Raw genomic sequence first — 22,767 nt, forward strand, 5'->3', positions numbered from 1 at the left:
GGGCAAGTAACCAGTTGGTTGTGCCACGTAGACTGCGGCTGGTGGGCGGGCTTTGCCTGCCGCCGGCTGTGTTCTCACGTCCAGCTTCTTCGTGGCTCTGGGCTATGACAGAACACCATGGAGACTGAGACAGGGCCAGAGGAAGGCGGCAGCAGCCCGGGATCCCGGGTCTTAGTTGTGAGCCTGGGTCTTCACGAGGGAGGGACCCTGGGGCCTACCAGCACGGTGAGGGTGGCAGAGGCGATGCCGGCCCCAGGTGGTGCACCAGGCGAGGAGGCCGCCCTCTTCTGGGTGGAGGTGGTGGAGGAAGATGTGGCCCTGGAGGAGGAAGAGTTGCCGGGATTCGGGCAGGAGTTCCAGCTGCTGGTGTTAGACGTCATGGAGGAGGTGGAGGTGGTGGCCTACGGGGAGCAGGAGCAGGTGTCTCGCAGGAGCAGGGCCGGCAACATCCAAGGCCCAGAGCCCCAAGGGACCAGCCCGCACTGGAGGCCCTGATGGCCCTGCAGGTGGAACTGGATTCCGTGAATAAGAAAGCCCAAAGGGCCCACGCTCGCCTGAAACACAATAACTGCCAGAGGCGGAAGCGGCATCTAGAACACAAAAGTGCCATCATCCAGGGAATCCGTGGATTCTGGATCGAAGTTGTATCCCTTGGTGTGGTGTTTGTGGATTTTTTTTTAACCTGGGCAATTGCAGAAGCGGTTTAGAGATCTGGCAGTTCTGGTACAAAATGTATTTTTTGGATGCTGGGTATTGGTTACCGTTCTGTGTATCTGTTCCTGATATTAGGTGTGATGTCCTTGCTGTTCTGGTTAGCACAAATTGCTACTTGGGCTTTACTTGCAGAGGTCCCAATCAGAATTGTCATTAGCACCAGGGACTCTTCAGAGAAAGGGTTTATATGGGATCCAGGTCTTCTCTGAAAAGCTGAGTGAATTTGATGGTGAGGTTGGGATGTGTAAATGCTCATGCTGGTTGTGCATAGAAGTGCCTGTTTTCCAGAAGTAAGCTAAGTTTTAGGAGGCTGAAATGGAGCTTAGGGCCTTTCCTGTTAGGAACAGAACCTCCTCTGGTAGTGCATTCATAGGCACAGCCTTGGGGCTTGTCATGCCTTCATACAGTCTGCGTCAACAGAAATATGATGAGTTAACTCGTAGCAGGTTGAAGTCAGACAGTGCCATTGTACTCTTTATGCTACATTTGTCCTTCCAGCACTTTTTTCCTCTAGCATCTAGAGGCTCCTTGACCTAAAGCAGCTTATGAACCACCCCAAAACGTCAGCTATGATGGCTGACCAAGATGAAAACATGCTTCACTTCATGACCATCTTGAAGGTCAGGCAGCGGACACTGATAATTGTGGAGGGAAGGTGTCTGGGGAGGGGAGAGGAGATGATTTACCCCTGAAACAGGAAAACAGGAAAGGACAGCTCTTTGCTCACCCAACCACCCTTACCCCACTCCCCACACTTTGTCCTGGCAGGTGGAGGAACTCAGACATCCCACTCATCACTGCAAGATCACATTGTCCTTCTGGAAGAATAGATATTTCCAGAATGAAGTGATTGTTAAGGACTATCTCATTAATGTCACCGGTAAGAGGCAGCTCCTTAGATTTGGGGGATCGGGGCAGAAAAGTGTAAATTGAATTGGAAAGTGACTTAGGTCTTTCTCCCATCCTCCTTTTCCTGCAGGATATCAAGCATCTCATTCCACCCTAATTCACTGGAACCAGGGATTTGAACGTAAGGTATACAGCCACAGGCACCACGACAGCAGCGTTAACTTCTTCAACTGGTTCTTTGACCACAATTTCACAGGATCTGACCGGATTGCTGAGGTAGGGTCCCATGCGGCCACTGGGCCAGAACTGGTGATGTATGTTGGAGTTCTTGGTGGTGCACGGGAGAGCTCAGGGTCTGGCCAGCCCTGTGTTTACCTCGCTCATTGCCCTGACAGATCACCATAAAGGATCTGTGGCTCAATCCCATGAGGTACTATATGAGAAGCAAGGCTCTGCCATGAGAAGTAGTGGGAGGACGAGAGGTGAGGAGCCCAGTGATTGGGCACTGGCATAAGTGTTTTCCAGAAACTTGGGTCATTTATTTCACGTGTGGAGAAAGTGAGACTCCGTGGAATGCATAGTAACACCAGGGAATGAGGGAATCAGCAAGAGACAGCAGCAGGAGAGAACTGTAGTGAAAAAACAGGTTCTAAGTAGGGAAGCTTGAGGTAGATGAAGTGTCCTAATCAGGGAAATGTCACTCTAATTCATATCTGACTCACATACACATCTCTGAACTGGCATTCCATGGCCAACAAGGCTACCCTCAGGCTCCTCTTAAATTGGGGCCCACGTACTATTGAAGTCCCCTTTCTAAAAAGGTCTGTGAGTCTCCTTTTGCTAGGCTGTTCCCCACTGACCATCATTTGATTCCATTTGGATCATCACACTTGTTTCTGGTTTTGTTTTCTTTTACATCTTTTCCACTTGCCACTCTCATTCTGAGAATACTGACCACTGTGCAGGATTATGGAGAATAGTGTTTTAACTTATTTATTTTACCTGGAGGATGATTAATTTACAAAACCATGACGGTTTTTGCCATACATTGGCCAACACGAATCACCCATACACGTGTCCCCCCAAATGCTGAACCCACCACCCACCGCTCTCCCCTACCTGTCTTTCTGGGTTGTCCCACAACGTGACTTTGGTTGCCTTGCTTCACGCATCAAATTTGCGCTGGTCATTTATTTTGCATAAGGTAATGTAAATGTTTCAGGGCTATTTTCTCAAATTATCCCAGCCTCACGTTCCACCATGGAGTCCAAAGTCTGTTCTTTATATGTCTGTGTCTTATTTGCTGTCCTGCATGTTGGATATTCAGTACCACCTACGTGGTCCTAAACTCCATGTATTTGTGTTAACATGCAGTATTTGCTTTTTCTCTTTCTGACTTACTTCACTCTGTTTAATAGGCTCCATATTCATTCCAACTCATTAGGACTGAGTTCAATGCATTCCTTTTTAGAGCTGAGAAACATACCATTGTGTATATGTACCCCAACCCCCTTAACCCTTCATCTGCCAATGGACATATAGGTTGCTTGCATGTCCTAACTCTTGCAAATAGTTGTACAGAGAAGATTGGGGTATGTGGTTTAAAAACCTGTATTCAGGTCAGGAAGCAACATTTTGAACTGGACATGGAACAACAGACTGGTTCCAAATAGGAAAAGGGGTAGGTCAAGGCTGTATGTTGTCACCGTGCCTATTTAAATCTATATGCAGAGTACATCATGAGAAACGCTGGGCTGGAAGAAACACAAGCTGGAATCAAAATTGCCAGGAGAAATATCAATAACTTCAGATATGCAGATGACACCACCCTTATGGCAGAAAGTGAGGAAGAACTAAAGAGCCTCTTGATGAAAGTGAAAGAAGAGAGTGAAAAAGTTGGCTTAAAGCTCAACGTTCAGAAAACTAAGATCATGGCATCTGGTCCCATCACTTCATGGGAAATAGATGGGGAAATATTGGAAACAGTGTCAGACTTTATTTTTGGGGGGTCCAAAATCACTGCTGACGATGATTGCAGCCATGAAATTAAAAGACACTTACTCCTTGGAAGGAAGGTTATGGCCAACCTAGATAGCATATTTAAAAGTAGAGACATTACTTTGCCAACAAAAGTCCGTCTAGTCAAGGCTATGGTTTTTTCAATGGTCATGTACAGATATGAGAGTTGGACGGTGAAGAAAGCTGAGTGCTTCAGAATTGATGCTTTTGAACTGTGGTGTTGGAGAAGACTCTTGAGAGTTCCTTGGACTGCAAGGAGATCCAATCTATCCATCCTAAAGGAAATTAATCCTGGGTGTTCATTGGAAGGATTGATGTTGAAGCTGAAACTCCAATAATTTGGCCACTTCATGCGAAGGGTTGACTCATTGGAAAAGACCCTAATGCTGGGTAGGATTGGGGGCAGGAGGAGAAGGGGACGACCGAGGATTAGATGGTTGAATGCCATCACTGACTCGATGGACATAGGTTTGGGTAGACTCCTGGAGTTGATGATGGACAGAGAGGCCTGGAGTGCTGCAATTCATGGGGTGGCAAAGAGTCAGACACGACTGTCCGACTGAACTGAACTGAACTGAACTGAACTGAACTGAGAGAGGAAATGTAAAAGTTCACAGACTCTCTATCCTTGGAACTCACCTGAAAGGTTAGAGCTGTCTTTAGTGTTGTTCTGGGAGTTTTGGTTGACATATATGTATCTGTTTCTCTGTCCGTTTTGAAAGGAAAACCCCGATTTTGAGAAACTTATGATGGAATGTCTCCCTTCACCTAAAATAGAAAGCCTAAGAAGTTGCTTCACATGAAGATAAACGGCCAACTAGTCCTCTCGGATGGGAAAGTAATGAAGAGTGGTCTGGTGGTGAAACAGACCGAGAGGGAGAAACAAGTAAACGCGAAATAATTATGAAGGATAAATAGAAAGCATCAACCGTATGTGTCTGTGTACTGTTTGGCCAGGTCCTCAGGGCAAATACTTCAACTCCATGTAGGATTCTCAATATAACTCGTGGGAATTACCAGACAATGGAGAGTTGTAGAGGGGGTTAAGACATATGTTGGGGTTGTGTCTGGGGACAAGTTCTTCCTGTGGGGTGGGGTTGGGGAGGAAGGAGAAGGAAGAGGAGGGGCCATTAACTGTGGGTCTGGCAACTTTACAAGGGAAAGGTGGGTGTTCATGGAAAGGGTCTGGTGAACAAGGGCCAGAGATCAAAATAGCGGGACACAACTTTGTTGGAAGGTGGTGCCCCAGGTATCATCACTGTTGGATATCATCAGGCATTTTGAGAGTACAGGACAAGGAAAAAGCCTTAACATTCCACTCACTATGAATCACATAGCCTCCTTGTGTATATGAGTGCACGGTTCAGCTTTGCTGAGAGTCAGCTTCCCAGAGCTAGGGTCCCAGGTAACATCTTAGGGGGTGGGGGCATAAAGTATATGGAGGGGCTGTGGCCCAGGGAGAAAGTAAGGGGGGGGGGAAGGCAATAAGTATATTAGTTTCTGGCAAAAGTGACCAGGGGAAAAGATAAATCGCCAGGAAACAGACAGACAGACAAAAACAGATTCCATCATATATGTTTGAGCTCATGTGAACTCTGTTGTTTTTTCCAGGAACTCAGTTTAGGTACAAAGTCTACAGGGGCAGAAGTCAGCAGAATGGGGATGTTAAACAGGCAAGGTCCAGCCTACCTAGCCGTGCACTCTGTGTCCCATGATGGCTCAGTGGTTAATATCCTTTTTTCCAGAAAGGCTTAAGCTCTGTGCCCAAGGCCCTCTGTCAGGCCTAGGTGTAGAAATAACATTTTTCTCATGAACCCTCTGGTGACAGTGTCTCTTCCTTGCTGAATGGCTCAGCACAGACTGTTTAAAACTACTAGGGACCTTCTTCTGGGGCTTTGTCGCTACTCTGTGGGCCAAGGGCCAATGGGAACACCTGGAGAATACAGAGCTTACGGAGGGACTGGTCAGAACTTAGAGTGGCCCTTTCCAAGTAGATGGCTGCTTTCCGGAATCATGTCCTCCTCTGGATTGGGCAAAGGGCAGACTGGCACAAAGGGAGTAGGGTGAGTTCAACATTTGTCCTCTCGCCCCAGATACAATGGCTCCAATGTGGGCATGCCTGAGGGTGATATTTCTCTCACATGGAGTTCTCACTCTAAAAATTGTCTCCCGACAGCAGCATCTCTTTGGAGGGCAAAGGGTAAAGGATGAACGTCAAAGTTCATGGGTTTATGGATTCCCCATTCAAGGTGCACTGAATGAGATCTCCTGCTCAGGGACAACTTTTGCATTTGAATACCTGCACCCTAGTATACCCCTTCTGCAGAGGAGCATCTACAGTTCCAGAAGGCAAGGCTTGGCCTTCTCTGGGTGCTTTCTGTACAAGCAGCCCAGCAAACAATGGAAACATGTCTTCTTACTTTCTTAACCTGTAATCTTCAAAGAATCCTTGGGGTTCCGGCAGGCTGGTACCTGTCTTTCTCAGTGCCAGTTCAAACAAAACAATGCAAACCAGAAACTATGCTGTAATAAGTCTGCTGTGGGTGTGGGATGGCATATTGGTGCATGTTTTCGGGGACCTTAGACTGGGCTCATTCTAGGGGCTACGTGGTAGTTATCCACATTCAGAAGTTTTAGTAAGGCATTGCAAAGAACTTAAAGACAAGAAAAGTTAAGGACAGGGTGCCCCAACGCGTAATATCTCCTGTCTTCAGTACTAGTGTTTGAGTACCAGGGGTGGATTTAGCTCTAACCTGTCCTAGAGTGAAGAGTGCAGAGATAGTCATGGATCGGTTAGTAAAACTGAACTATGCATGGTTGACTTGATGGTCATTCTCTGGAACCTTGCCATGACAGGTGTCCCAGTGTCTTTGGGGCTTTCACTTGGGCCCTAAGGTCTAGGCGCTATTAGATTTGACTGCACACTTGGACGTGTTGTGTAAGGTTTTCTTCCACTGAATATCAATGCGTGTGAGACTTGGTGGGTTACTGATAATTTCTTGAGCATTCTGCCTCAATCATCCTGAGCTGCATTTGTTTCCTGTTCCCTGGATGTGTTCATGTTTTCCTCTGTTGAGAATGAAGATTGGGTATCTCTGTTGTGCCTGCCCCTAAATGTGAGTTGATGTTTCTTCCTGTGGGTCTGCCTATGCCTCCTGTCTTCTTTGATATGACACCCATGCCTGTGCCATTATGCAGAGCTCTGATGCAATAGCTGTGTCAGTTCTTGCATGGCCCTATTCAACATACATGAATTGTGTTGCTTGTATTCACTTTTGTTCTTTAAGTTTGTGAGTATTTGTCCGACTGTGTGTGAATTGGATGATTTCTTTCATTCCTGGATCAAATGTTTCCAACATCTTGAATTGTGACTTTTTTTAAAAGAGATACACGATATTTGTGAACAGCAAGAAATGCTTTATCACAGGAATAGTTAATAGTGACCCACGTTTGGAAACAGCAATACCCACACACTTACAGAAATGCCCGTGGGGCAAGAATATCACTTGTTGAAATGAGAATATTAATTAGGATCACAAAACACAAAGATGTTGCAGGAATGCATCTGTCAGAAAATTTTTCATCTGTCAGGAGAGATTTGGGGTTGACTTGTTAAGTGTTCTATAAACACTGCTGCAGGAATGAAGGACATTGAGTTTTACCACTTCTTGCAGTGATCATTAACCTGACATTACCCATGCAGAATTTCTTCATGATTTTAAGTGAAGCATCACTCAGGCAGTAAGAGTTGGGGCTTGCCTTTCTGTGAATAGGAATTTGTTAAAGAATTCTTGTCCTCAGTGACCTTCTATAGCCTGGGCAAAGGGGGTGCATGATCAATTTCAAGTTCAACACCCCTTGCAATTTCTGTGCTTTTTTCTGGAAGGAAAGCACAGGGAATGGAATCATGCCAATGTGATTGGCACTGTGAAACAATCTGTTGTGATGGGAGTAGAGAACACAGGCACACGTCACTCAACCGTCCACAGTGAGGACTTCCAACCCTGCCAACCTCTTTGCATGTCAGTCCCCCTCATGAGCAAATCCCGTTCATCTTCCGGGATGTATCACAGAAGTAGAAGACGACGCTGATTTGATCAACTAGTGAGTGAAAAAAAAATAATAATAACTGGGCCAAAAAAAGAGGGGTGCTTACCAAAGTCCATTATACTGGACAAGCAAACAATTAGTTGCGCATCTGTGCAAGTTTCTTTTCAGGATTGCTTGTGTGTGGGTAGGTTTGTGGGTGAGCATGCACACACATGCGCGCTGACACAAATGTGTGTGTGAGCTGTCTGAACTGGTCTGGCTGGGGGATGGAAGAATCGACACTGAAAACGTGAAAGAGCTTGTTCAGGGTATAAAGATCATAGGGCAGCAGAAGCACTGACGCCACGGAAAAAAGCCCAGGGATCTCACTGACAGAGCAAGCTGGAAGTGTAAACAGGCATGTAAATGTAAACATGGATCCCTGAGCAGAAAGGAGAGGCAGGAACAAAGCACCTGGGTGCAGTCAGGGAGGATGGAAAGGAGCAGAGAAATGGAGTGGGCCAGATTCCCAGGCGCAGAAGAGGGGCTATGCACAACCCCTAAGACACCCAGCTACAAAGGGTTTTCTGTCCTTCTCAAGTGCAGGACCATTCTATCCTCGACATGACCAGGCATATGGGCACAGCTTGCCCTTTTCTGTAAGGTTTGGTAGACTGGTGGCACTGTAGCATAACCACCTGCTACATGCAGAGTTTGTCAGTTTGAAACATCACTCCTTAAAAGGGTGTCTTGGGTTGATCCTCTCACCCCTCCCAGTACCACAGGCCTGGGCTGATGGGGTAGGCTGGGCTGTGTTCTCACCTGGAGGCTGGATGAGAACAGAACCACTTTGAAAGGGCCTCTGTACAATAAATGGGCAGACTTCAATTCCTCTGGCAATGGAGAGTTGTGGCCCTTGGTAGGGCACTATCCTTAGCATCTCTGTATAAATTTCTCTCAACAGAGAGAGTTCCATGTCTGTATCACATTTTGACATCAGGGCAAAAGTGTTCTACGTGAAGCATGGAACTTGGTATTTCACATCTGAATACATGCATGTAGATTTCCTGAATGAAATACAGAATTCTCTGCATTTCACCTGTGAATATCTCACCACAAACTTTCCAAATTGATAATGGAATTCCCTATATTTTACAGTATGAAAATGTATGCACATATTAAAACATAATGGGACACACATGAGAAGCAAACTGCTAAACCATGGAAAAGATAAAAGATATACTCTCTATATATATCCTAGCAAATCAGTTCATGACAAAATTTCCAAAATAATGAGTAGTCCTCAAGTAAGACCTGATGAAAACCTTTGTCACACTTTGTCCTAAATTCACCTGGTAACTAGGAGAGCTCTAAGTGTCTGTTAACTGGCTTGACACAGAAGAAAAAACTGCTCATCCTTTTATGAGTGTATGTGGTTTTGAAATGAGACATTCTCTCAAGAGATTCTGTTAACCTCCATAGACTTAAGATATAAGGTGTTATTGTAACTAAATACCCCTGTACCCAACAACATTGGGCCAAGAAATATCAAAACATTAGAGTTTAAAGCAGAGTATGTTTTACTGCAGAGCCATGCAAGAAGTGTGGCTTATACCTTTAAAAACCTCAATCTACCTAAAGAGAAAAAAGAGCTACATATAGAAAACTATAAAGCACTGATGAAAGAAATCAAACAAGATGCAAATAGATGGAGAAATATACCGTGTTCATGTATCAGAAGAATCAATATAGTGAAAACTAGTATACTGGCCAAAGCAATCTATAGATTCAATGCAACCCTTATCAAGCTACCAGCGGTATTTTTCAGAGAACTAGAAAAATAATTTCACAATTTGTATGGAAATGCAAAAGACCTCAAATAGCCAAAGAAATCTTGAGAAAGAAGAATGGAATAGGAGGAATCAACCAGCCTGACTTCAGGCTATACTACAAAGCAACAGTCATCGAGACAGTATGGTACTGGCGTGGAGACAGAAACATACATCAATGGAACGCAATAGCAAGCCCAGAGATAATTTCATGCACCTATGGACACCTTATCTTTGACAAGGGAGGGAAGAATATAAAATGGAGAAAAGACAATTTCTTTAACACGGGGAGCTGGGAAAACTGGTCAACAACTTGTAAAAGAATGAAACTAGAACATTTTCTAACACCATACACAAAAATAAACTCAAAATAGATTGAAGATCTGAACATAAGACCACAAACTATAAAACTATAAAAGCCCTAGAGGAAAACATAGACAAAACACTATCCGACACAAATCACAGCAGGATCCTCTATGACCCACCTCCCAGGAAATAAAAGCAAAAATAAACAAATGGGAACTAATGAAACTTAAAAGCTTTTGCACAATGAAGGAGACTAGAAGCAAGGGGAAAAACCTGCCTTCAGAATGGGAGAAACTAATAGCAAATAAAGCAACTGATAAAGAATTAATCTCAAAACTATACAAGCAACACCTGCAGCTCAAGTCCAGAAAAATAAGCGAACCAATCAAAAATTGGGCCAAAGAACTAAACAGACATTTCTCCAAAGAAGACATACAGATGGCTAACAAACACATGAAAAGATGCTCAACATCACTCATCATCAGAGAAATGCAAATCAAGACCACAACGAGGTACCATCTCACACTGGTCAGAATGCCTGCCATCCAATAATATACAAACAATAGATGCTGGAGAGGGTACAGAGAAAAAGGAACCCTCTTACACTCTCGGTGGGAATGCAAACTAGTACAGCCACTATGGAGAACAGCATGGAGATTCTGCCATACAACCCAGCAAACCCACTGCTGGGCATATACACCGAGGAAGCCAGCACTGAAAGAAACATGTGTACCCCAATATTCATCGAAGCCCTGTTTATAATAGCCAGGACATGGAATCAACCCAAATGGCCATCAGCAGACTACTGGATAAGAAAGCTGTGATACATATACACAATGGAATATTACTCAGCCATTAAAATGAATGTGTTTGAATCCCTTCTAACGAGGTGGATTAAACTGGAGCCTATTATACAGAGTGAAGTAAGTCAGAAAGCAAAACACCAATACAGTATACTAACACATATATATGAAATTTAGAAAGATGCTAACGATAACCCTATATGCGGGACAGGAAAATAGACACAGATGTATAGAACAGTTTTTTGGACTCTGTGGGAGATTGCAGGGGTGGAATGATTTGGGAGAATGACATTGAAACACGTATATTATCATCTGTCAAACCAGATCATATGCCATATCATATCATATGCCAGGCCAGATTTGATGTATGAGACAAGGTGCTGGAGGCTGGTGCACTGGAAGGATCCAGATGGATGGGATGGGGAGCGAGATGTGAAGGGGCCTCAGGATGGGGAACACATGTAGACCCGTGGCGGATTCATGTCAATGTATTCAGAAACCACTTAGATATTGTAAAGTAATTAGCGCCCACTTAAAATAAATAAATTTATATTAAAAAATAAAAGTTACCTGAAAATAATTACATTTTCGTCAAAAAGAAAAAAAAAAAGAATGCTCTAGAACTAACAAGTCCTGGGAACTGAACTTCGTCCCATTCTGCTCCTTCAGTTTGGACTAGGCATCAGGTTTTTTTTTGTTTGTTTGTTTCTTTTTTTTTTTTGACTACTGAAATGATGCAGTAGATTTCTTTCACACCAGTCAGAATGGGCGCTATCCAAAAGTCTACAAGCAATAAATGCTGCAGAGGGGGTGGAGAAAAGGGAACCCTCTTACACTGTTGGTGGGAATGCAAACTAGTACAGCCACTATGGGGAGCAGTGTGGAGATTCCTTAAAAAACTGGGAATAGAACTGCCATATGTGAGGGTGGGACGTTCTGGGAGAATGGCATTGAGACATGTGTATTGTCATATGTGAAACAGAGCACCATTCCATGTTCGATGCATGTGACAAGGGCTCAGGGCCGGGGCAATGGGATGATCCAGAAGGATGGGATGGGGAGGGAGGTGGGTGGGGCGTCCGGGAAGGGGAACACATGTAAACCCATGGCTGATTCATGTCAATGTATGGCAAAAACTATTACAATATTGTAAAGTAATTAGCCCCCAACAAAAAAAAAAAAAAAAAAAAAGAACTGCCATATGACCCAGCAATCCCACTGCTGGGCATATACACCGAGGAAACCAGAATTGAAAGAGACGTGTGTACCCCAATGTTCATCGCAGCACTGTTTACAATAGCCAGGAAATGGAAGCAACCTAGATGTCCATCAGCAGACGAATGGATAAGGAAGCTGTGGTACATATACACAATGGAATATTACTCAGCCATTAAAAAAATACATTTGAATCGGTTCTACTGAGATGGATGAAACTGGAGCCCATTATACAGAGTGAAGTAAGCCAGAAAGAAAAACAACAATACAGTATACTAATGCATATATATGGAATTTGAAAGATGGTAACGATAACCCTATATGCGAGACAGAATAAGAGACACAGATGCATGGATTTCTTTCCAGTCTTTACATCTACTTAGACATAATCTTTCACATTTTTATTGAATGAAACAATATATCTATTTCTATTAAAATGTTTATTGTGAGCAAAAACCAAACAAACAACAAAAAAGAAATTGGTGCCCAGATTTTCACATGAGAAACAGAGATAATGCCATCATTCATGCAGGAAAATCTGCACCCTGATTTTCAGATGTGAAATATAAATAAGTCCGTATTTTATGTAATGAAAACTGTGCTGTGATGTAGATGTTGGAAATTTTGAGAAATTCATATTTAATATAGGAAAATGGATGCCCAGATTTTCTGATGAGAAGTACACAGAATTTCAAAACTTCTTGTAGTAATACAGACATGCAGACATTCATAAATAAAATACAGAGAATTTCATATATTACGCTGAAAAAAATGGCTTCCAGAGTCTCATATGTGACATATACAGAGGTGCATTTTTCATATGGGAAAATCAAAACCTAGAAATACAAATGTCAGCCCAGAGATTTACGCAATTCATGTAGAAATATTGGCAGCCAGATTTTCATGTGTGAAATATGGATTATTCCATATATCATGCAAGGCAGCTTTCACCCATATTTTCAGAAGTGAAATCCAGAGAATTCCAAACTTCAATAGGGAAATCTGTGGCCAGATTTTCATATATGAAATATAGTTGATTCTATATTTGACTGCCTGGCCCAGATCTCAATTTCCAAATCACAGAAAATTCCGTATTTTATATGTCAAAATCTGACACAAATATTCACATGTGAATAACTGACATTTTGTATCTCACATGAGAAAATCTGTCCTCAGATTTTCCAATGCAAAATATACAGAATTCCACATTTCATACTGAAGAGCTTCATGCAAGTTTTCTTGGGTGAAATACAGAGAGTTTCACACCTCAAGCATGAAAACCACTTTATATATGAAACAGAAATTTCTATATTTCTTTAAGAAAATCGATACCAAGTGTTTCAATTGTTAAATACACAGTATTCTGTAGCTCATGAAAGAAAGTCAGCACACAGGGTTTCAGATGAGAAATATGAAAAATTCCATATTTCATGTTACAAAATGTGACCTTATTTATTGCCAATTCTATGTGAAATACAAGAATTTCATATTTCAGGGGAAAGTGCTCTGTGCCTCGAGTTTCAAATGTGAAAGTAGAGAAATCCATATTTCATGTGGGAAAATCAGTGCCTAGATTGTCATTCATGAAATATAGAGAACTGCATATCTCATGTAGAAAAATCAGGGCCCAGATTTTCCTAAATGAAATATAAAAAGTTCATTATCTCATGGATTACGTCTCTGCCAAGATTTTTTTTTTACACGAAATATAAAAGTCTCTCCCACAAATGCAGATGCTGAAGAACCTGAAATAATCAGTTCTTATGAAGACTTACAAGGCCTTGTAGAACTAACATCAAATGAAAGAGGTCCTTATCATCATAGGGGGTTGGAATTCAAAAGTAGGAAGTCAAAATGTACCTGGAGTGACAGGCAAGTTTGACCTTGGAGTAAAAAGTGAAGCAAGGCACGGACTAATCAAATTCTGTCAAGAAATGCACTGGTCATAGCAATCATCTTTTACAACAACAGAAGAGATGGCCTTACAGAAGGATGTCACCAAATGGTCTCTGCCGATATCAGATTGATTATATTCTTGGTAGCAATCAAGCGGGAGAAGCTGCATACGGTCAGCAAAAACAAGACCTGTGGATCGTCATCAGATCATCATCTTCTCATAGCAAAATGCAGGCTTAAACTAAAAGGGGAGGAGTTGGGGTGGGGTGCAGAGGGCAGAACGAGTAGGTCAGCCAGGTACAACTTGAATGAAATCCCCTCTGAATATGCAGTGGAGGTAACAAATAGTTTCAAGGGTTTAGATCTAGCAAACAGTGTCTCAAGTACTGTGGAAGGATGTCCAAAATATTGTACAAGGAGCAAACCATCCCAACGAAAACTAAAAGCATGAAGGCACAGTGACTGTCTGAGGAGGGTTTACAAGTTGCTGTGGAATGGAGAGAAGCAAAAAGCATGCGGAAAAGGCAAAGGTACCCCAACTAAGTGCAGAATTCCAGAGAATAACAAGGGGAGACAAGCAGGACTTCTTCAATAAACAATGCAAAGAAATAAAAGAAAACAATAAAAAGGAAGACTAGAGATCTCTTCAAGAAAATTGGAGATATCAAAAGAACATTTCATCCAAAGATGGGTATGGTAAAGGACAGAAACAGTAAAGACCGAAAATAAGTAGAAGAGATCAAGATGAGATGGAAAGAATATAAAGAAGTGTAGAAAAACAGGCCTAAATGACTCAGATAAGCACGATGGTGTGACCATTCACCCAGAGCCAGCCATTCAGGAGTGTGAAATCAAGTGAGTTGATGGAGTTCCAGCAGAGCTACTTAAAGTCCTTTAAAGATGATGATATCAAGGTGCTGCACTCAGATCTGTTCAGTTGAGGTCAGTCACTCAGTTGTGTCTGACTCTTTGAGACGCCATGAATCGCAGCACACCAGGCCTCCCTGTCCATCATCAACTCCCGGAGTTCACCCAAACCTATGTTCATCGAGTCGGTGATGCTATCCAACCATCTCATCCTCTGTCATCCCCTTCTCCTCCTGACCCCAATCCTTCCCAGCATTAGAGTATTTTGCAATGAATCAACTCTTCACATGAGGTGGCCTAAGTACTGGAGTTTTAGCTTGAGCATCAGTCCTTCCAATGAACACCCAGGACTGATCTCCTTTAGGATCAACTGGTTGGATCTCCTTGCAGTCCAAGGGACTCTCAAGAGTCTACTCCATCACCACAGTTCAAAAGCATCAATTCTTCGGCGCTCAGCTTTCTTCACCGTTCAACTCTCACATCCATACATGACCACTGGAAAAACCATAGCCTTGACTAGATGGGTATTTGTTGGCAAAGTAATGTCTCTGCTTCTAAATATGGTATCTAAGTTGATCATAACCTTCCTTCCAATGAGTAAGTGTCTTTTAATTTCATGGCTGCAATCACCATCATCAGTGATTTTGGAGCTCCCAAAATTAAAGTCTTTCACTGTTTCCCCACCTATTTCCCATGAAATGATGGGGCAGATATATGATCTTAGTTTTCTGAATGTTGAGCTTTAAGCCAACTTTTTCACTCTCCTCTTTCACTTTCATCAAGAGGTTCTTTAGTTCTTCTTCAGCTTTTCCCATAAGGGTGGTGTCATGTGTGTATCTGAGATTATTGCTAGTTCTCGTGGCAATCTTGATTCCAGCTTGAGTTTCTTCCAGCCCAGCGTTTCTCATGATGTACTCTGCATGTAAGTTAAATAAGCAGGGTGACAATATGCAGCCTTGACGTTCTTTTCTTTTCTGGAGGCAGTCAGTTGTTCCATGTCCAGTTCTAACTGTTGCTTCCTAACCTGCATACAGGTTTCTCAAGAGACAGTTCAGATGGTCTGGTATTCCCATCTCTTTCAGAATTATCCACAGTTTATTGTGATCCACACAGTCAAAGGCTATGACCTAGTCAATAAAGCAGAAATAGATGTTTTTCTGAAACTCTCTAGCGTTTTCGATGATCCAGCGGATGTTGGCAATTTGATCTCTGGTTCCTATACCTTTTCTAAAACCAGCGTGAACATCTGGAAATTCACACTTCACGTATTGCTGAGGCCTGGCTTGCAGAATTTTGAGCATTACTCTACTAGTGTGTGCGACAGTGCAATTGTACGGTTTTTGAGCATTCTTTGGCATTGCATTTCTGTGAAATGGGAATGAAAACGGACCTTTTCCTGTCCTGTGACCACTGCTAAGTTTTCAGATTTGCTGGCATATCGAGTGCAGCACTTTCACAGCATCATCTCTGAGGATTTGAAATAGCTCAACTGGAATTCCGTCACCTCCACTAGCTTTGTTCATAGTGATGCTTTTATTTTATTTTTTCATTTTATTTTAGTTGGGGGCTAATTACTTTACAATATTGTAGTAGTTTTTGCCATAGATTGACATGAATCAACCATGGGTTTACATGTGTTCCCCTTCCTGGATCCCCCCTCTCTCCTCCCTCCCCATCCCATCCCTCTGGGTCATCCCATTGCCCCAACCCTGAGCATTTGTCTCATGCATTGAACAGGGAATGGTGTTCTGCTTCACATATGATAATATACATGTTTCAATGTTATTCTCCCAGGACTTCCCATCCTCACCTTTTCCCTCAGAGTCCATAGGACTGTTATATGCATCTGTCTCTCTTATTCTCTCTCGCATATAGGGTTATCATTACCATCTTTCAAATTCCATATATATGCATCACTATACTGTATTGGTGTTTTTCATTCATAGTGACGCTTTTAAGGCCCACTTGACTTCACATTCCAGGATGTCTGGCTGTAGTGAATGATTGCACCTTTGTGATCATCTGGGATGTAAAGATCTTTTTTGTACAGTGTTTCTGTGTATTCTTGTCACCTCTTCTTAATATCTTATGCTTCTCTCAGGTCCATACCATTTCTGTTCTTTATAGAACCCATCTTTGCATGAAATATTCACTTGATATCTCTCATTTTCTTGAAGAGATCGCTAATCTTTCCCATTCTGATATTTTCCTCTGTTTCTTTGCATTGATCACTGAGGAAGGCTTTCTTATATCATTTTGCTCTTGTTTGCAACTCTGCATTCAGATGGGAATATCTTTCCTTTTCTCCTTTGCTTTTTGCTTCTCTTCTTTTCCCAGCTATTTTTCAGACCTTCTCAGAAAGCTATTTTGCTTTTGTGCACTTCTTTTCAATGGGGATCGTCTTGATCCCCGTCTCCTGTGCAGTGTCATGAACGTCTGTTCATAGTTCATCAGACACTCTGTCTATCAGATCTAGTCCCTTAAATCTATTTGTCATTTCCACTGTATAATTATAAGGGATTTGATTTAGGTCATACATGAATGGTCTAGTGGTTTTCCCTACTTTCTTCAATTTAAGTCTGAATTTGGCAATAAGGAGTTCATTATTTGAACCATAGTCTGTTCCCAGTCTTTATTTTTTTGCTGAATGTATAAAGAGCCTCCATCTTTTGCTGCAAAGAATATAATCAATCTGATTTAGCTGTTGACCATCTGGTGATCTCCATGTGTAGAGTCTTCTCTTGTGTTGTTGGAGGAGGGTGTTTACTGTGACCAGTGCTGAACTCAAGATGTCATCAAATCTCGAAAACGTAACAATGGCCACAGGCCTGGAAAAAGTCAATCCTTTTCCCAATTCCCAAGAAGGGTAGGACTAAAGAACGTTCAAACCACCACACAATTGTGCTTGTCTCCCATGCTAAAAATTTATGCTCAAAATCCTTCATGCTAGCCTTCAGCATTACGTGAACTGAGAAATTCCAGATCTCCAGGTAGCTTTAGAAACAGCAGAGGAGCCAAAGCTCAAGTTGTCACCATTTGCTGGATGAGAGAAATAGCAAATTAATTCCAGAAAAACCTCTACCTCTTTTTCGCTGATGACTCTATAAAGTCTTTGATTGTGTGGATCATAACAAATTGTGAGAAACCCTTAAAGAGATGGGAATACAGCACCATCTTTTACCTGGATCCTGAGAGACCTGTAGGCAGGTCAAGAACCAAGCGTTAGAACCACGTATGGAAAAACTGACTGGTTCAGGATGGAGAAAGCATGACAAGGCTGTTGATTGTCACCTTGTTTATTTAACTTAAGCACATAGCACATCATGAGAAATGCTAGGCTGGATGAGTTGCACCTGGAATCATGATTGTGGGGAGAAATGTGAACCACATACGATATGCGTATGAATACCACTCTAATGATAGAAAATGAAGAGGGACTAAAGAATCTCTTGATGAGGGTGAAGGAAGACAGTGCAAATGCAGGCATAAAACTCAGTATAAAAACGCAGATCACAATAACCGTTTCCATCACTTCATGGCAAATAGAAAGGGGAAATGGGAAAGCTGTGCCAGATTTCCTCTTCCTGGGCTCTAAAATCGCTGCAGATAGTGACTGCAGCCATGATATCAGAAAACAAATTCTTATTGGCAGGAAAGCTCTGACACACCTAGACAGTGTGTAAAAAAGCAAAGCTATCACGTTGCTGACAAAGGTCTGTAGAGTGGAGGCTACGGTCTTTCTAGTAGTCACTTATGGTTGTGAGAGGTGGACCACAGTGGAGGCAGAACGCCAAAGAACTGATGTTTTTTGAACTGTGGGGATAGAGAAGACTCTGGTGAATCCCTTGGACAGAAAGGAGACCAAACCAGTCAATCTTCAAGGAAATCAACCCTTAATACTCATTGGAAGGACTACTGCTGAATCTGAAGCTGTAAAACTTTGTCCACCTGATGTGAAGAGCCAACTCACTGAAAAAGACCCTGGTGCTGGGAAAGACTGAAGGCAGAATGCAAAGCCAGAAACAAGGATGAAATGGTTGAATGGCATCACTGATGCAGTGGATATGAACCTGGGCACACTCCGAGAGATAGTGGAGGACAGGGAGAACTGGTGTGCTGCCACCCACAGCTTCACAAAGTGTCAGACACGACGTGGCCACTGAACAACGATGTGGAAGTGTCCTAATTTCATTCTTTTACCTTTAGCTGTCAAGATTTTCCAGCATCACTTATAAAAGAGATTATCTTTGCTCCCTTACATATTGCTGCCTCCTTTGTCGTAGATTAGGGGACCCATTTGGGCATGAGATTATCTCCTGGTTTTCTGTCGTGTTCCATTGCTCTATATTTCTGTTTCTGTGTTAGTTCCATACTGCACTGATTACTGTAGCTATGAAGTATAGACTGAAATCAGCGAGTCAGAATCCTCCAGCTCTTGTTTTTCTCTCTCAAGGCAACATGGTTCTTCAAGGTCTTCTGTATTTCCATATAAGTTGTAGAACGTTTTTGTTCTACTATCTGTGAAAAATGCCATTGGTAATTTCATAGGAATGGCACTCAATCTGCAAACTACATTTTGTAGTGTAGCCATTTTCACAATATTTTTTCTTCCAGTACATGAGAATGGTGTATCTCACTATCTCTTTATATCACCGTTGTTTCATCCATGCCTTATTTTTTCTGTGCACCTGTTTGTTCCCAGCCTAGGTAGGTTTGCTCCCAGAAATTTTTCTCTTCTTGTTTCCATGGTGAATGGGATTGCTTCCTTCGTTTCTATTTATTTTTTTTTTATTTTTTTGTTGTTATTTTATGGGAAAGCAAGAGTGTTCTGTATGTTATCTTTGTATCCAGCCAATTCCCTAACGTCCTGGATTAGTTCTAGTCATTTCCTGGTGGTATCTTTGGATTCTCAGGGCACAGTATCATGCCATGTGCAAACAGTGACAGTTTCACCTCTTCTTTCCCAGTTCGCTTGAAAAATGTTTTCTTCTTCTCCTCTGATTGCTTGCACTTGGAGTCCACAGAGTATGCTGAGTAAAAATGGTGAGAGTGGGCATCTTTATCTTATTGATAATATTAGGGGACATTGTCCCAGGTTTTTTCCATTGGGAATCTTTGTGTGCAGTGGATTTATTCATATGTGGTGGCCTTTATTAGGTTGAAGAAGATTCCCTGCGATCCCACTGCCTGTACAGGTTTTTGCATACACCCATCATGAATGGGTGTTTAATGTTGTCAAAAGTGTTTTCTGCATCCGTATCCAAAAGAGTTTCAAGGCCTCTCCTTGGAAAACTTCGTTATCTTTCAGTGTTCTTTCTTCCTTTCGCCCCCTGATGCAAAGAGCTGACTCAATAGAAAATGCCCTGATGCTGGGAAAGATTGAAGGTAAAAGGAGAAGTTGTCAGCAGATGATGAAACGGCTAGATAACATCATCAACCCTATGGACATGAATCTGAACAAATTCTGGGAAATAGGGAAGGGAAGTCTGGCACGCTAGAGTCCATGGGTTTCCAAAGAGTTGGGTATGACTTACTGACTGAATAACAACACAAATTCTCTCCTTCTATGATTGACACTACTATTCATTCTTGACTACTTCCTTTTCTAATGAACTTCACCCTATCCATACCTCAGTTTTGTTCATTTTACCCCTTATCATGCTTTAGATTCAGCCACATATCACTGTCTTTATCGGCACTCACCTGGCACAAAATGTGCAGATTTCTCAACTGCAGATGACTCAGTGGACTGCAATCCATTCTCTAGCATCCACGTATGTTCCACGGACAATGTCTACCTTGCTACAGAGAAAATTGTCACTCACCAGCTAAGCCATGTGATGGCAAGCAAATCTTGAGAAGAGCCTATGAGGACTCTGGATTCTACCTTATTCTCACTCTTCACGTTGTTCCTTTAACTCTATTCTTCAATCACACTGACCTTTCAGTGTATGCTCTGTTCTTCTTAGTCTCACCATCTGTGCCTATGCCATTCTACTGCTCCCCTTGATTTCTCTTGTCTGTTAATGCCTATGAGATCTTATTTTAACTTCCTCATGCAGCTTTTTCTGACTTTACAGATTGTTATTAGACTACTATTTTAGATTGACCTGTTCAGTTCATTTTGATAGATTGTCTTCTCTGACTGGAATAGATGATCATCTCCCAAATCTATTTCGCTTGGGATTTTATTCGATTGTCTTCTGGAATAGAGGTCTGTATTTGAAACATACAACATAAATAATAGAATCGATAAGAAACATGTTTAAACTTACTAATGATGATAAACTCTGGACTCGAAGACAGATTATTAATATCCTATCCTTCGAAAAAATGAAGTATATTGTTTATAAGTTAAAACCACCAACTTTGGGTGTCCATCTCAAGATCAGCTAAAAAAATATCATCAGCTTCTAAGAAAACCATATGTCTCCATGACTTATGTGGCCAAGGAACATCAAAAGGGGAAAAAAAGAAAAGAAAAAACAAACAAAGTAATCTCACATGTCTGTACAAAAGATAGTAAATAGCAGCAGACAGTGGCATTTCACTGTAAGAGAAATTGAGGTTAGAGTATAAATGTTTTTCCCTATCCTTTTCTTGCTGAATGGTAGTTGCTATTCTGTGGTGGGAATGTTTTCCGTCGGATTTCCTAAAAGCAGAGCCCATGTTTGTTACTCAGATTACTCAATGGTGAGGGTTTTCTAGGAGAAATGGAATGAGAGAAGCAGGATATAACAGAGGGGAAACAAAATCTAATGCCAAGCAGAGACCAAGTTGCACCAGGCTTTATCTCACTTTGTATTAAGACATTTGCTTCCATGTCACTCAGTCTAAATCTCACCCATAGATGTGGGAATTTCACCTCTAGGATGGGGAGGCTTTCATGTGACCAATGGCAGTTTTCCAAAACAGGGAACCTTTCACAGAGATTTGTGGCCAGGATTTATGGTGATGAGGGTTGCCTAGTGAAAGGGACCTGAGTTCAGTTTAGTTCAGTCGCTCAGTCGTGTCTGACTCTTTGCAACCCCATGAATTGCAGCACACCAGGCCTCTCTGTCCATCACCAACTCCCGGAATCTACCCAAACCCATGTCCATCAAGTCGGTTATACCATCCAACCATCTCATCCTCTGTCGTCCCCTTCTCCTCCTGCCCCCAATCCTACCCAACATTAGGGTCTTTTCCAATGAGTCAACCCTTCGCATGAGGTGGCCAAAGTATTGGAGTTTCAGCTTCAACATCAGACCTTCCAATGAACACCCAGGATTGATCTTTTTTAGGATGGATTGATTGGATCTCCTTTCAGTCCAAGGGACTCTCAAGAGTCTTCTCCAACACCACAGTTCAAAAGCATCAATTCTTCGGCACTCAGCTTTCTTCACCGTCCAACTCTCACATCCATGCATGACCACTGGAAAATTCATAGCCTTGACTAGACGGACTATTGTTGGCAAAGTAATGTGTCTACTTTTAAATATGCTATCTAGGTTGGCCATAACCTTCCCTCCAATGAGTAAGCGTCTTTTAATTTCATGGCTGCAGTCACCATCAGCAGTGATTCTGGAGCCCCAAAAAGTAAAGTCTGACACTGTTTCCACTGTTTTCCCATCTATTTCCCATGGAGTGATGGGACCAGATGCCATGATCTTAGTTTTCTGAACGTTGAGCTTGAAGCCAACTTTTTCACTCTCCTCCTTCACCTTCATTAAGAGGCTCTTTAGTTCTTCTTCACTTACTGCCATAAAGGTTGTGTCATCTGCATATCTGAGGTTATTGATATTTCTCCTGGCAATCTTGATTCCAGCTTGTGTTTCTTCCAGCCCTGCGTTTCTCATGATGTACTCTGCATATAAGTTAAATAAGCAGGGTGACAATATGCAGCCTTGACCTACTCCTTTTCCTATTTGGAACCAGTCTGTTGTTCCATGTGCAGTTCTAACTGTTGCTTCCTGACCTGCATACAGCTTTCTCAAGTGACAGGTCAGATGGTCTGGTATTCCCATCTCTTTCAGAATTGTCCACAGTTTATTGTGATCCACACAGTCAAAGGCTTTGACATAGTCAATAAAGCAGAAATAGATGTTTTTCTGGAACTCTCTTGCTTTTTCGATGATCCAGCGGATATTGGCAATTTGATCTCTGGTTCCTCTGCCTTTTCTAAAACCAGCTTGAACATCTGGAAGTTCATGGTTCATGTATTGCTGAAGCCTGGCTTGGAGAATTTTGAGCATTATTTT

General features: G+C 42.3%; 1 pseudogene; it reads left to right on the forward strand.

The window, feature by feature from the left end:
* Positions 1–117: 117 nt before the first annotated feature.
* On the forward strand, positions 118–14,601 carry LOC145537719 (testis-specific Y-encoded protein 3-like; annotated as a pseudogene).
* The last annotated feature ends 8,166 nt before the right edge of the window (positions 14,602–22,767 follow it).

This window comes from Giraffa tippelskirchi, chromosome Y, assembly GCF_054371585.1.
Source record: "Giraffa tippelskirchi isolate mGirTip1 chromosome Y, T2T-mGirTip1v1.2.pri, whole genome shotgun sequence".
Classification (NCBI taxonomy): domain Eukaryota; kingdom Metazoa; phylum Chordata; class Mammalia; order Artiodactyla; family Giraffidae; genus Giraffa; species Giraffa tippelskirchi.